Raw genomic sequence first — 14,382 nt, forward strand, 5'->3', positions numbered from 1 at the left:
GCTGTTTTGAAAGTTTTGATCAAATATTCTCTATAATAAAAAATCGCTTAAATATTATAAACACACAGTCTTTTAATGTATCAAAAAATAATTTTGATAAAGCAAGGAAATTCAGAAGAAAATTTGTTTTTCCTTTTGCTTGTTGCGTGCGTCACGCTACCAAAATCTAACTAACCCCTTCACAAACAATTCCAACTTTCATGGACTTGTAGCGCGAATAAACCTTTCAGAAAAAAATATAATACTTCTCACCCAGTAAATTAGAATCCTGGTGATTTATATCCTCGTAGCTTCAGTAGATCTAGAGATTTAGTCGATTTAGTAAATCCCAAACGCTGTGAAACACGCCAGCCATCTATGGTGAGAAGTGCTGCTGTAGTTGAGAACCTCTCATTTCTCCCGCTTCCAACTAACTCCGTGACCCATACCAAAATAACAATGTCACGCTCATCGCTTAAGGATGATTTATGCCAAGTTTCACGGAAAAATACAGCGAAATAAACTTGCTAGAAACATTTTTCAAAATCCCAAACATTACAAAACATTTCTTGTAGGGTTTCAGGTTACAAATTTCGAGAATAGAGAAATTGCGGCGCAAAAGTTTGCCACTACACTCGCGAAAATACTCCATCCTAGCGAGTTGCAAAACCGAACTAGGCTACGTGACAGTCCGTGACCACCCAGGAATGTTCTAGAAGGTACGCTTCTAGGCACGTGCGATCGAGAAAAACGCCACGTGAAGGTAGTAAAGGTAGTATTTCCACTGTCTTATGACGTTTTTGCTTGTTTTAGCGCGATAAACAATGCATTATGGGTAATCATTAAAATGCTGATTTCAAGGTTAAAATGGGTAAAAACAACTAATTTATATAGATATTGTAAAAATTGTTCCTAATAGTTATTTCAGTACATAAAATCAAAACCTGAATTTTTAATTTTTTTCCCTATGTTACACCATTGTGCATCTATAGCATGCTACTCATCATACTCAGGATTAAGAATATATTCATTTTCTTTAAAAATCAAAATTTAAAGCAACATTGTATTAAATGGCAAAGTATAAAAACATGGCAATGACAACTGAAATTGACATCCAAGCTCATCTCATCTCATTATCTCTAGCCGCTTTATCCTGCTCTACAGGGTCGCAGGCAAGCTGGAGCCTATCCCAGCTGACTACGGGCGAAAGGCGGGGTACACCCTGGACAAGTCGCCAGGTCATCACAGGGCTGACACATAGACACAGACAACCATTCACACTCACATTCACACCTACGCTCAATTTAGAGTCACCAGTTAACCTAACCTGCATGTCTTTGGACTGTGGGGGAAACCGGAGCACCCGGAAGAAACCCACGCGGACACGGGGAGAACATGCAAACTCCGCACAGAAAGGCCCTCGCCGGCCACGGGGCTCGAACCCGGACCTTCTTGCTGTGAGGCAACAGCGCTAACCACTACACTACCGTGCTGCCGACATCCAAGCTCTAAAGAAAAAAAAAATTCATTATCTCACTCAGGAGAAATAATAATAATAATAATAATAATAATAATAAAAACTTATACTGTATGGAACCACAGACATACCTAAGAGTCAACAATTGTGACGCCCCAGCTTGCCTGTGCTGGGTCCGTCACGTTTCCAGTTCCGTTTGCCAGTGTTATTGGCTCTGTGTTGTGTCTGTCTTTGGCCTGCAGGGGGAGCGTTCCAGTCCTAGTGACGTAGGCTAATTGATGGCGTGATTGGGAGGTGGATAAGTATGGGCCTGGCAGTCTACCGGGGGTCTCTCCTACTCTCTCCTGGCTATATCGCGTTGGGGGCCAGAGCGGGCTGCGCTTGACCCTTTTGCTTTACTTTTGCAATACACTTCATTATGCTGATATACACTACAGTTTTGCTTTATCTTTCATGCACTGACATTTGTATATAGTTATTTTACTTTATTTTAATGTCTTTTGTTAATTGTGCAATGGCGTGGTCTCCCCTTTATGTTGTGGCTGCCTTGAGCCAGGCGGGCATGACAACAATGCTGAAGCACAACTACAGGGCAAGTCTACTTAAACATAAGGCACAAATATTTTAATACTTTATTACACTTTTGTTAAGTATATCTTGATCAAAAGTTTAATTATAAGCTTAATATACTTCAACTTCTTGATATACTTTTCAGTATAAGCCAAGTATACTTTATTAAGTATATCTCTGATAAGTAAATCAAAAGTAAACTGAAAGCTCTTAGTTTAAAAGAATGAAACTAAACGTACACTTCTTTTTGAATAAACTTCATTTTTGTAAGTGCAGTAAGCCATAATAAATGAAACAAAGTCAATATTTGGTGTGAGACGACTCTTTGCTTAAAAAAAAAAAGTCGTCTCAGGTCCAGTGAGTGCAGTTTTATGCAGAAATGAGCTGTAGGTTTTACTGAGCATCTTACAGAACCAGCCACAGTTCTTCTGGACACTTTGACTGTCACAGTCGCTTCTTCATTTTGCACCAAAATTTTTCCAGCAGCCTTCATTATGTTTTCTTTTTTAATCTGAAAAGTGCTCTCATATGGAATATGCTGCTCAGATACAAACTTGAGCAGCATGGTGGTGTAGTGGTTAGCGCTGTCGCCTCACAGCAAGAAGGTCCGGGTTCGAGCCCCGTGGCCGACGAGGGCCTTTCTGTGCGGAGTTTGCATGTTCTCCCCGTGTCCGCGTGGGTTTCCTCCGGGTGCTCCGTTTTCCCCCACAGTCCAAAGACATGCAGGTTAGGTTAACTGGTGACTCTAAATTGAGCGTAGGTGTGAATGTGAGTGTGAATGGTTGTCTGTGTCTATGTGTCAGTCCTGTGATGACCTGGCGACTTGTCCAGGGTGTACCCCGCCTTTCGCCCGTAGTCAGCTGGGATAGGCTCCAGCTTGCCTGGGACCCTGTAGGACAGGATAAAGCGGCTACAGATAATGAGATGAGATACAAACTTTTTTTTTCTGTAACATTTAATTTTATGCTGGAAAATGAAACAAACATTTGGACTCTAAAATGTTTTTGTGTTGTTGACTTGATAACGTAGTCATCAAATAGAAATCTATAACAAAGTTTGTATGAAAAAAAAAAACAATAGGGTGCCTAAAACGTTTGTACAGTACTGTATACGTACTTTTTTGGCCTAAAAAGGGAACATATTTCTTGGACCTTGAGGTCCAGTAATGAACTTTGGGGGTACATTAGTGTCGACTGTACCTTGGGGGATAGAAATATACTCCTCCTGTACCCCTATTTCTGACAGCGATTCTTTACTATAATAATGATTTGTTTGTAAATCCACCATAATCTTGATACTATTCATAGAATCATGATAGTCATTCATGAATCTTCATAAAAAACCTGGGGGGGACAAGTCAGGTTTATTCAGGTGACATTGGGCAGACCTAACAACCTGTGTTTCCCCCATCTGTCCCTCTGAGTTACATGTTGGTCCTGGGATCGAGATGCTGACCTCTTCTGCTCCTCAGACCTGCCTGATCCATCCTGGTGCCCTGTGTCTGGTTGGAGTTTTATTACATCACTCCTGTGGAGGACGGCCCCATGAGGACAGTTGAGGGTTACACCTGGAGGATGCTTTGGACACTTACAGGAATGCTTTTATGGCTGAGAACTACAGGTGACTTGCTAAATTTAGGACTGCAGTTGTCATGAACAGTTTTGCACTCAAGTTTCCATCAATGAAGAGTTTATAACATCAACGAAACTGACTTCATGTTAAAACTGTTAATGTTATAGTCATGTTGTCTGTTGTTGCTCAAATGAGGATGGGTTCCCTTTTGAGTCTGGTTCCTCTTGAGGTTTCTTCCTCATGTCGTCTGAGGGAGTTTTTCCTTGCCACCGTCGCCGCAGGCTTGCTCACTGGGGATAGATTAGGGATAAAATTAGCTCATGTTTCAAGTCATTCAAATTCTGTAAAGCTGCTTTGCGACAATGTCTATTGTTAAAAGCACTATAGAAATAAACTTGACGTGACTTGACTACTTGCACATGTTTGCCAAGACATTCATTCAAGAAGCCTTTATTTGGTTGTCTGAAATAGTGAACACACAAGTAAGCAATGAACACACACACACACACACACACACACACACACACACACACACACACACACACACACACACACACACACACACACACACACACACAGGGCAGCAATGCTACAGCACCCAAGGACCAATTGGGGGTTAGGTGTCCCATTCACTCAACTCCCCTCACATTTTTCCTGCCGGCCCCAGGAATGGAACCAGCAACCCTTTGGGCCCAAGGCTTGCTTCTTTAAAGGAGAACTGAAGTCATTTTTAAACTTTCTTTATTTCTTATTTAATGTGTTATTCAATTACGTTTTCGGTTTTAGTAACCTTATATCGTGACTCATATTGGCAACTAATTGCAATTAAATATTATACTTATCGGCCTATTCAGTTTTTAGCCATGTTGAATTTAGTTTGTTTGGTCCACGGCAGGCGTCGCTTATCCACGCAATCTTCGCGAGACTTGTGCGAGACTTCAAAACGTGAAGAGTCAGCCAGGTGTCAGTGCCGCCATTTTGAAAACTGTTTTCCAAATGAAATATTGCATAAAAAATGAGTTTAAATGACGATTACTGCCTACTTTTTTCAAACTTTCCTGATTGCTATCAAAACAAACAAAACTTCCGGCTTGATTACGTCAGCATTCGAAAGAGGGCGCGCGCATCTTTTGACAACGTTGGCAGATGTTGGTCGCTTTGATTTCTGCTGTATGTTTTACTTCCATCTTATGATGTCTCGCACAGGTCTCAACGAATCTCGTTTACAACCATTGCTTTGACATATGGACTGATAATTACAGAGCATATTTCAAACACTCATAACTTGCTATAGCAGCGACAAAATAGCGATCAGAAATGCATTCCTTTATTTAATAAAATGAGAAATAGAATTTTGATAATAAAAAAATTGCCTTCAGTTCTCCTTTAACCTTCAGGCCACGGCTGGCCCCATTCATTCAGTGTTGCTTTGTATCCTGAACCTGACCTGAGCGTGAGGCAGGAGCTCATCCTGAATGGCAAGCCATGCAAACACATGTTTACACACTCACATCTTGGTACAATTTACACATTTGTACACCAAATACTCCTACTGGCTTGTTTCTAGGAGGAAGCTGGAGAACCTAGAGGAAGCATATTGAGACAAAAGGTGTCCGGATATTAAAATGCATGATTAAAACCTTACGAAATCATAACCTTACGATGTACAAGATACAAGTAAGATGGGAAAAAAAGATAAGAATGAAGTGTTCAGGAACCTAAGAGCCTGCATTGTTCTTTAGCCTTCATGTTAATGACTGGACGCTCAGATAACACTGGAATCCGGAAAACAGCTCGTCTACTGAGTGACTCAGAGCTGAGGTGATTTTGTTTGCTTTTCCTCAGGCACTGTGAGCAGTACATACCCTGTAACGCTGCGAGTGTGTCGTCTGTGTCGTTTCAATGACCATCAATCCATTGAATAGCAAAAGCTTCAGGTGTATGTATTTTTATTTTTTTTTTGCACAATGCCTCCAAGTTAGCCATCTGATCAAATCAGAAACCTTTAAATGCTTCACTAGACGAATTATCAGCTTTAAGATAGTCTTAAAGTATCCTAAAAGTTTACAAAATGCTCAATTTCCATTTATTTACTGATAAATTAAAGGGATCCTCCAGTGGATTTATTCTCAAACTTATTTTTAGTCAAAGTATTCGCAGATTTCAAAAATCAAACTTTCATTTTTCGAAACCAAAGAAAAATTCAAGAAAAATTAATTTTCTTTAAAATATCAGATGGGGGGCGGCACGGTGGTGTAGTGGTTAGCGCTGTCGCCTCACAGCAAGAAGGTCCGGCTTCGAGCCCCGTGGCCGGCGAGGGCCTTTCTGTACGGAGTTTGCATGTTCTCCCCGTGTCTGCGTGGGTTTCCTCCGGGTGCTCCGGTTTCCCCCACAGTCCAAAGACATGCAGGTTAGGTTAACTGGTGACTCTAAATTGACCGTAGGTGTGAATGTGAGTGTGAATGGTTGTCTGTGTCTATGTGTCAGCCCTGTGATGACCTGGTGACTTGTCCAGGGTGTACCCCGCCTTTCGCCCGTAGTCAGCTGGGATAGGCTCCAGCTTGCCTGCGACCCTGTAGAACAGGATAAAGCGGCTAGAGATAATGAGATGTCAGATGGGCTTCCTGCCGTGGTGACGTATGTGATGATGTCATGTAGTGGTCACTCGGAGCAACTCAGCTGTTTATATTCTCTGTTTACATCATAGTTTTGCAAGTATTTTGACCGAATTCATCAGTTTTTAAATAAGTATACCTGATTGTGTAGCATATAAATGCCTCAATGATGCTAAAAAGAAAGCACAAGCTGGAACTTGACTGCATTTCCGGCAGAGAAAATGCCAAGTGTGCTTGATCAGCTGGAACAGAGGGTCACCGACAGAATCTGGACCAGACATGAGAGATATGAAACACACTTTGCCACACACACACTCCACACACTTTCTGTAGATCATGTAAAAAAAAAAAGATTTTGCAGCGCAAGGTCTCGTGTCTGATCCAATTTCTGTCAGTGACCCTCTGTTCCAGCTGATCTAGCACACTTTGCATTTTCTCTGTGGAAATGCAGTCGGTTTCCAGTTTGTGCTTTCTTTTTAGCATCATTCTGGCATTTATACGCTACACAATGAGCCATACTTATTTGAAAACTGATAAATTTGGTAAAAATACTTGTAAAACTAGCAAAACTATGATGTAAACAGAGAATATAAACAGCTGAGTTGCTCCGAGCGACCACTACCTGACGTCATCACATACGTCACCACCACAGGAAGCCCATCTGACATTTTAAAGAAAATTTATTTTTTCTTGAACACTATTTGGTCTACCAATACCAATAAAGGGTCTTAAAGGAACAGTCCACCGTACTTCCATAATGAAATATGCTCTTATCTGAATTGAGATGAGCTGCTCCGTACCTGTCCGAGCTTTGCGCGACCTCCCAGTCAGTCAGACGCAGTCAGACGCGCTGTCACTCCTGTTAGCAATGTAGCTAGGCTCAGTATGGCCAATGGTATTTTTTGGGGCTGTAGTTAGATGCGACCAAACTGTTCCGCGTTTTTCCTGTTTACATAGGTTTATATGACCAGTGATATGAAACAAGTTCAGTTACACAAATTGAAATGTAGCGATTTTCTATGCTATGGAAAGTCCGCACTATAATGACAGGCATACTAACACCTTCTGCATGCTTCGGCAGCGCATTGATACAGAGCTCAGATATCAATGCGCTGTCGAAGCGCGCAGAAGGTGTTAGTACGCCTGTCATTATAGTGCGGACTTTCCATAGCATAGAAAATCGCTACGTTTCAATTTGTGTAACTGAACTTGTTTCATATCACTGGTCATATAAACCTATGTAAACAGGAAAAACGTGGAAAAGTTTGGTCGCATCTAACTACAGCCCCAAAAAATACCATTGGCCATGCTGAGCCTAGCTACATTGCTAACAGGAGTGACAGCGCGTCTGACTGCGTCTGACTGACTGGGAGGTCGCACAAAGCTCGGACAGGTACGGAGCCGCTCGTCTCAATTCAGATAAGAGCATATTTCATTATGGAAGTACGGTGGACTGTTCCTTTAAAGTTACGAGTATATTTAATGGACTTAAAAAGTGCAGTAAAGTTACTTAAATTTACTACTAATTTTAAGGGCTGGTCTTAAAGGGAACTTAAAGTGTACCTGTAGTGAATTTTAATTACTAGCTATTTCAAAAGATCACGTATGATACCAGTGGTTCCGTCATGTAACGTTCGTCATAACCGCTTGTCAAGTATGCGCGAGTTTTAAGTCACTGCTCCGTCAGTCAGGCATGGTCAGCGACATGTTGCCTCCTTCATGGGCTGTTCCAGCACCGGTAGTGATGCACAGTAGTTGGTTTGTCTGCTTGTCTGGGCTGCAGTGGACTGGTCATTGACCCCGTGTTGCAAACACCAGTCTAAGATAACATATTATCCACCGATCTGCTCATAAGAAATAGAAGAAATATTTACACTTACTCGAACTGATCTTTGGTTGGATTGAGTCGAAGTAAAAACAAAAAAAATGGCAGTTTTCAAGACTGAATCGAATCGCTGTCCTGAATCATAAAATGAATAATCCGAAGTGCATAACATCCATGTGCCATCTTGAAACAAGTTTTACCTCCAAATAGCTGAAATATATCCCTATAATCCCTAATGGGATGCCAGACAGATTTGATCTTGTTTACGGTGGGCGTTCCCACCATGAAAGAGAAACGAGTCGAAATCGAAAGAGTAAAACTGATCATCATGCTGTTACCATCCCTGTGTCTAAAATTGCTCACTCGTTCACTATTCCCTACTCCCTGTGAGTGTACTATATAGGGTATAATAATCCTCACTATAATTTCAGACAGTACTACAAAATGGCGTCTTCACTATATAGTGAATAGGGAGCGATTTCGGACATGGAGCGTGTGAATGGTCTTTTAAGAATGTGGAAGTGCGCGCTCCGGTGTGACCAAGTAAGGTGACAAGTTTTATGTTTCATTTAATTTAGGTAAATTAAAAACTATAATATTATTTGACGGGTGGCGTAGTGGTTAACACTGTTGCCTCACAGCAAGAAGGTCCCGGGTTCGAGCCCAGCGGCCGACAAGGACCTTTCTGTGTGGAGTTTGCATGTTCTCCCCATGTCCACATAGGTTTCCTCCGGGTGCTCTGGTTTCCCCGACAGTCCAAAGACATGCAGGTTAGGCTAATTGGTGGCTCTAAATTGACCATGAGTGTGAATGGTTGTTTGTGTCTACAGTATGTGTCAGCCCTGCAATCAACGACCGTACGTCACTTCCGGCTGGCAGCGGCTGCTCCCTGTGGTTCTGCCTCCGTGGGTAATTCATGGAATAAAATTGTCCACAAAAGTGCTTTTTTGACTGAATGTGCACATCTTTTGTCTATAAGTAATACATAAAGCACGATTAATGTTGTAAGCGTGACCAGTACCGGTACACTTTAAATACATGACTAAATATGTAAAGGTTCCTTTAAGGTTTAGATTAAATCTAATTAAATTCCCATTTTCACTGAGTGCTTACAGTAAAATTATTTACTCGATAAATCCATGTAAAGTGTGTCTAAGTGCGGCACCAACGTGACCGAAACACAGGAGATGAAAAAGGTCAAACCGGCGATGCTGTAACTGTGATTATTGCAGTCGTCTCTTTACTCGGTGGAAAATACAAGTAAACCCCAAACTCTGTTTGTTCTTGTTTAGATTGAGTCTTTTTTTTAGTTTGCAGTCTGAACACACACTCTATCTCACCCAGCTGAACAGATGACTATTTGCACTAATATCAGCTTAATAAAATCAGCTTCATTTATTCAGATTTATTTTGCAGATTTTTTTAAAGCCTAGATCTCTGAGCATGGGAGCATTTTACCAACATACAGTTGTGGTCAGAAGTTTACATACAGTGACATGAATGTCATCTTGGATATGAATTTCATGGCAGTATTTGGGCTTTCAGTAATTTCTTTGAACTGTTCTTTTTCTGTGGCAGAATGATTGTACAGTTTGGCAGCAGGGGCGTGGCCAAGCAGCAGTCTGTGAATGGAAGGCAGGGTCGGGGAAGGTAAGTGGCTAAGTCATTCCACCTGCTGTCAATTAATGTGTGTGTGTGTGTTTGTTACAGGGATGGAGCATAAAAGGAGAGAGAGAGCAGAGAAAAGGGGCTCCCTCCTGACCACAATGCATGAGTGAGTGAAAACTGAAAAGCTCAATAAAGAGTTTGTGTGTGAACATCAACTCTCACCTGCCGTGCTTCTGTGCTTCATCCACATCAGGAACTGCTACAGTGGTGCCATGACCCAGAGCACAGAAGGGAACCACCCCATGGAGTCCTCCCCATTCGAAGAGCTCATTCTTGCCCTCGCTACCGCCAAGCAGAACCAGCATCAAGCGCTGACCACCCTCCGAAAGGAACAAGAGCAATGCTTCGAAGCCTTAATGCTGGCCCAGCAGGAAGCTCGCCAGGTGTTCCGGCACCTGCTCACGTCAGCAGGGGCGTCGACCACCGCTGCCAGCACCATCATGAAGATGGGCCCGCAGGACGATCCAGAAGCGTTCCTCACCCTCTTCGAGCAAGCAGCTGAGGTGTGGGGGTGGCTGCTGGAGCAGCACGCGGTGCACCTCCTCCCGCTCCTGACTGGCAAGGCACAGCTCGCAGCACAGCAGCTCCCTGCTGACAGCCGACTGGTGTATGCTGACCTGAGGAAAGCCATCGTGCAGCAGGTCGGCCGCTCCCCGGAACAACATCGCCAGCGCTTCCGGATGCTGGCATTGGAGGAGGTCGGCCGGCCATTTGCATTCGGCCAGCAACTCCGGGACACCTGCCAGCGGTGGCTGAGGGTGGAAGACCGTGATGCCGATGAGATCATCGATCTGGTGGCACTGGAACAGTTTATCTCGACTTCCGGAAGGAACGGCGGAATGGGTCCAGTGTTGTCGCCCGGTGTCACTGGAACAAGCCATAGAGCTGGCGGAGGACCATCTGGAGGTGGCTCCAATGGCAGGCAGACGAAGCACCTCCCCTCACTTCTCTTCTCTCTCCCTCTTTCACCTCATCTCTCGTCCCCCTCCCCACCCCGTTCCCCTGCCACGGAGGTGGCAGCCGGCTCCTCCCCAGTAGGCCCATCGCACCTGTGGTGTCCTCCCATCTCCCTCTTCCGTGTCTGTGTTGTCTCCTCCTCAGGTGAGTGACACCCATAACACCAGTGTAGAGGGAAAGCCTGGGCTGGTATACTGGCACGGCAGGGAAGTGGAGCATCTCCAGAGTTGGAGCTCCGCAAGAGAGGTGGGAGCTGTAATCTGGATCCCCGATGCGCCAGAAACTGCCCCTAACCGGGCCGGAATGTATTGCATACCGGTAAGTGTTCAAGGGGATACATATCACGCTTTGGTGTATTCCTGTTGTAATCAGACCTCAATTCACCAACGCCTGGTGCAAGGTGAGGCATTCGGGAGAGCACAAGTGGTGAAAGTGTTGTGTGTGCACAGTGTAGGTATCATGCCGCCATCTTGTGTCAGAACTACAATTCCCAGGCAACTTCCGTGTGACCCACGTCACGCGTGGGCGGGATCACCTACGTCAGTCTGCCATGCACGCATAAATCCAAGCGGAAGCTCCACCATCTTCGTCTCTCACGGCTGGCTTCCGATGAATCTGGACGTATAAAGAGGCGCTCTCCACCCAAAAAGACGTCTTCTTTCTTGCAAGACCCATCACTCAGCGCGATTTTCTTACTTACCCTTGGCAAAGGTAAACTCTAGAGTCGCGCGATCTTTAAACTCAACCTGAGTTACAACCGGTTTACTTGCATTAGAAGTGACGTCACGACTGCAGCCCAGGCAGTCAAAAGTTAAGAAGCGATTGAATCCTTTTTAACTCAAAAGCGCTGTGCATCTTATTCTGATCAGAGACTTTTCCTCACGAACGCTGAGGTTCGGACCAAGAATCCTCTGCTTTCCACAGGACCCACCCAAGTGCTCCGCTGGACCCGAAAGTTTTCTACGCCTCCATCACGAGCGGCTCACGTGCTCCCACGGCGAGGCCCGAAACTACACCGGCGAATAGTTCTTCATATCTTGCTAAAGGCAGGATTAAGTAAGATTTTGGCATTTGGGCATAATTAGGATAGTCTTAGGAATTTGCTTTTATTGAAATAGTGTGAATTTAAACCCAGGTTTATCTGTTACACTGTTAGACACGCAGCGTGTTGATTTATTTTGTTCTATGTTCTCTCAATTGTTTTTTTTAATAGATAGGCTGTGCATGCTTTTCTTTACTACTAACATATAGTTCTCTTATTATACATCTTGATCTCAAGATTTCAGTGGATTCAGTATGGTTATGAGCTAGTGGGTTAGCTACAGCTTCCCTTTTGTCTGCTTAGCAACACAAAGCTAATCAAGGCCTACCATGTGCTCAGCAGGCCATCAGGCCTGATAAACCACACCTCAGCTAGAAATCCACAAGCTAGCTTTTAGTTAGCTACGGCTAATACCCTTGTCTTTAGCAACACGTGCTCAGTAGGCCTCACCAGGCCTAACAAACACACTTTAGCTAGGCCATAGGGCCTTTAGCAAACTCACACTAGCAACACAAGGCTAAACACAGAGCTAATCCTTTGTTCTGTTTAGATAACATTCTTTTGTTTAGCTACCAACAAGCTAGGCTAGGCCTCCACCACGTGTAGTTAGCTACACGAGGCTAAACACATGGTCAAGCCCTTCACACACACACACACACACACACACACCTCACTGCTTGTATATATTGATTTATTATTTTATCTTTTTATCTTTGTATAATAAATTCATTTATTAAACAAACTGTGTTTTATTTGTGTGAACAACAATATCTGAAGTCCCCAATCTTCTCAAAGAATTCAAAAAGGGTGCATATGTTATGTAATATGGTAAGTGATCGTAATAATTTGGAAATATACCATAATTTAGCTGTTTGGTAATTTATTATTAAGCACCAGGATTAATGGTATGATTCACTAAATGATTCATTGAATGATTCACTAAATGATTCACTAAACGATTCACTGAATGACTCACTTCAAATGAGACTGATTCTATGGTATGATTCAATTCAAACGAGTCAAATTAAACGATTCAATGGGATTGATTCATTTTTAATTATTAACCTTCAAAATTTAATGAGACTGATTTAACGAGATTGATCACTTAATTTCAATAATTAACTGATTGCACCCACAACAGGGATGTTCACAATTATCCCTTAGTGTCTGTCCGTATTCTATTCCGGGGCCAAATGCATAGAGTAAAGGTGGCGGTTAGTCCTCGTCTCACCCACTTGTTGATTTTGGGTACTGATTGGCCAGGGTTTAAAAAGCTGATGGAATATTTAACACATAGTGGGTCCTGCACTAGTAGGTCATGGGAAGATCCCGGTGTGGCATTGACTGGAGAAGCTGTCACAGAGCCGTTGACGTCAACACCACATCAGAGTGAGGAGCAGCCCACTCCTCCTCCCTCTCTCAGGGATTCCCTTGGGGATTTCCCATTAGAGCAGTCGCGAGGAGAGACTCTGCAGCATGCATTTGACCAAGTGAGAGTAATCAATGGTCAAACTCTTCAGCCAAACGTGGCACCGACCTTCCTTTATTTTGCTATGATTAAAGATAAATTGTACCGAGTGATGCAGGACACTCAAACTAATGAACGAATAACCCAATTGTTAATCCCAAAGAGACATAGGGAACTCATATTCCATGTGGCTCACTTTAATCCCATGGCTGGACACTTAGGGCAAGATAAAACACTAGCCTGAATAATGGCCCGGTTCTATTGGCCAGGGATTCTCGGGGATATCTGTCAGTGGTGTGCAGCATGCCGTGAATGCCAATTAGTAAATCCCGCGGCCACTTCAAAAGCGCCGTTGCGCCCTCTTCCTCTAATCGAGACCCCGCTTGAGCGAATTGGGATGGATCTTGTTGGGCCATTAGTTCAGTCAGCACGGGGATATCACTTTATTTTAGTTCTGGTGGACTATGCAACGCGATATCCGGAAGCAGTGCCTCTCTGCAATATCTCAGCACGCAGTATTGCGGAAGCACTCTTCCGCTTTATCTCCCGGGTCGGGATTCCGAAAGAAATCCTGACAGACCAAGGCACTTCGTTTATGTCATGCACACTGCACAAACTATATGGGCTACTGGGGATTAAGTCTATCCACACCAGTGTCTATCATCCAGAAACGGATGGCTTAGTAGAGCGATTTAACCAAACACTCAAGAACATAATCCGGAAAATCATAAATGAAGATGTGCATAATTGGGATAAGTGGCTCGATCCCCTGTTATTTACAGGGGCACGCATCTTAGAGAGTTCACGCTGGAGACAAAAAAGTGCTCGTATTATTGCCCACGTCGAGCTCCAAATTAGTCGCCAAGTGGCAAGGGCCCTTCGAGGTCACATGGCAAGTCGGGGACGTCAACTATGAGGTGAGGCGAACAGATGGGGTGGGGCTTTGCAAATCTATCACCTTAACCTTTTAAAACACTGGAATGAGGGGGTCCCCATGGCGTTGGCATCGGTAGTCCCGGAGAAGGCGGAGCTGGGGCCGGAGGTGAAAAAGATAACATCTCGGACCACTCCGGTCCCTTGTGGAGACCACCTCTCACCGGCCTAACTCACGGAGGTAGCCAAGTTGCAAAAGGAATTTTCCAATGTGTTCTTGCCCCTTCCTGGTCGTACCCACCTCATAGAACACCACATCGAAATGCCCCCGGGGGT

Source organism: Neoarius graeffei, chromosome 1 (genome assembly GCF_027579695.1).
Source record: "Neoarius graeffei isolate fNeoGra1 chromosome 1, fNeoGra1.pri, whole genome shotgun sequence".
Lineage (NCBI taxonomy): Eukaryota > Metazoa > Chordata > Actinopteri > Siluriformes > Ariidae > Neoarius > Neoarius graeffei.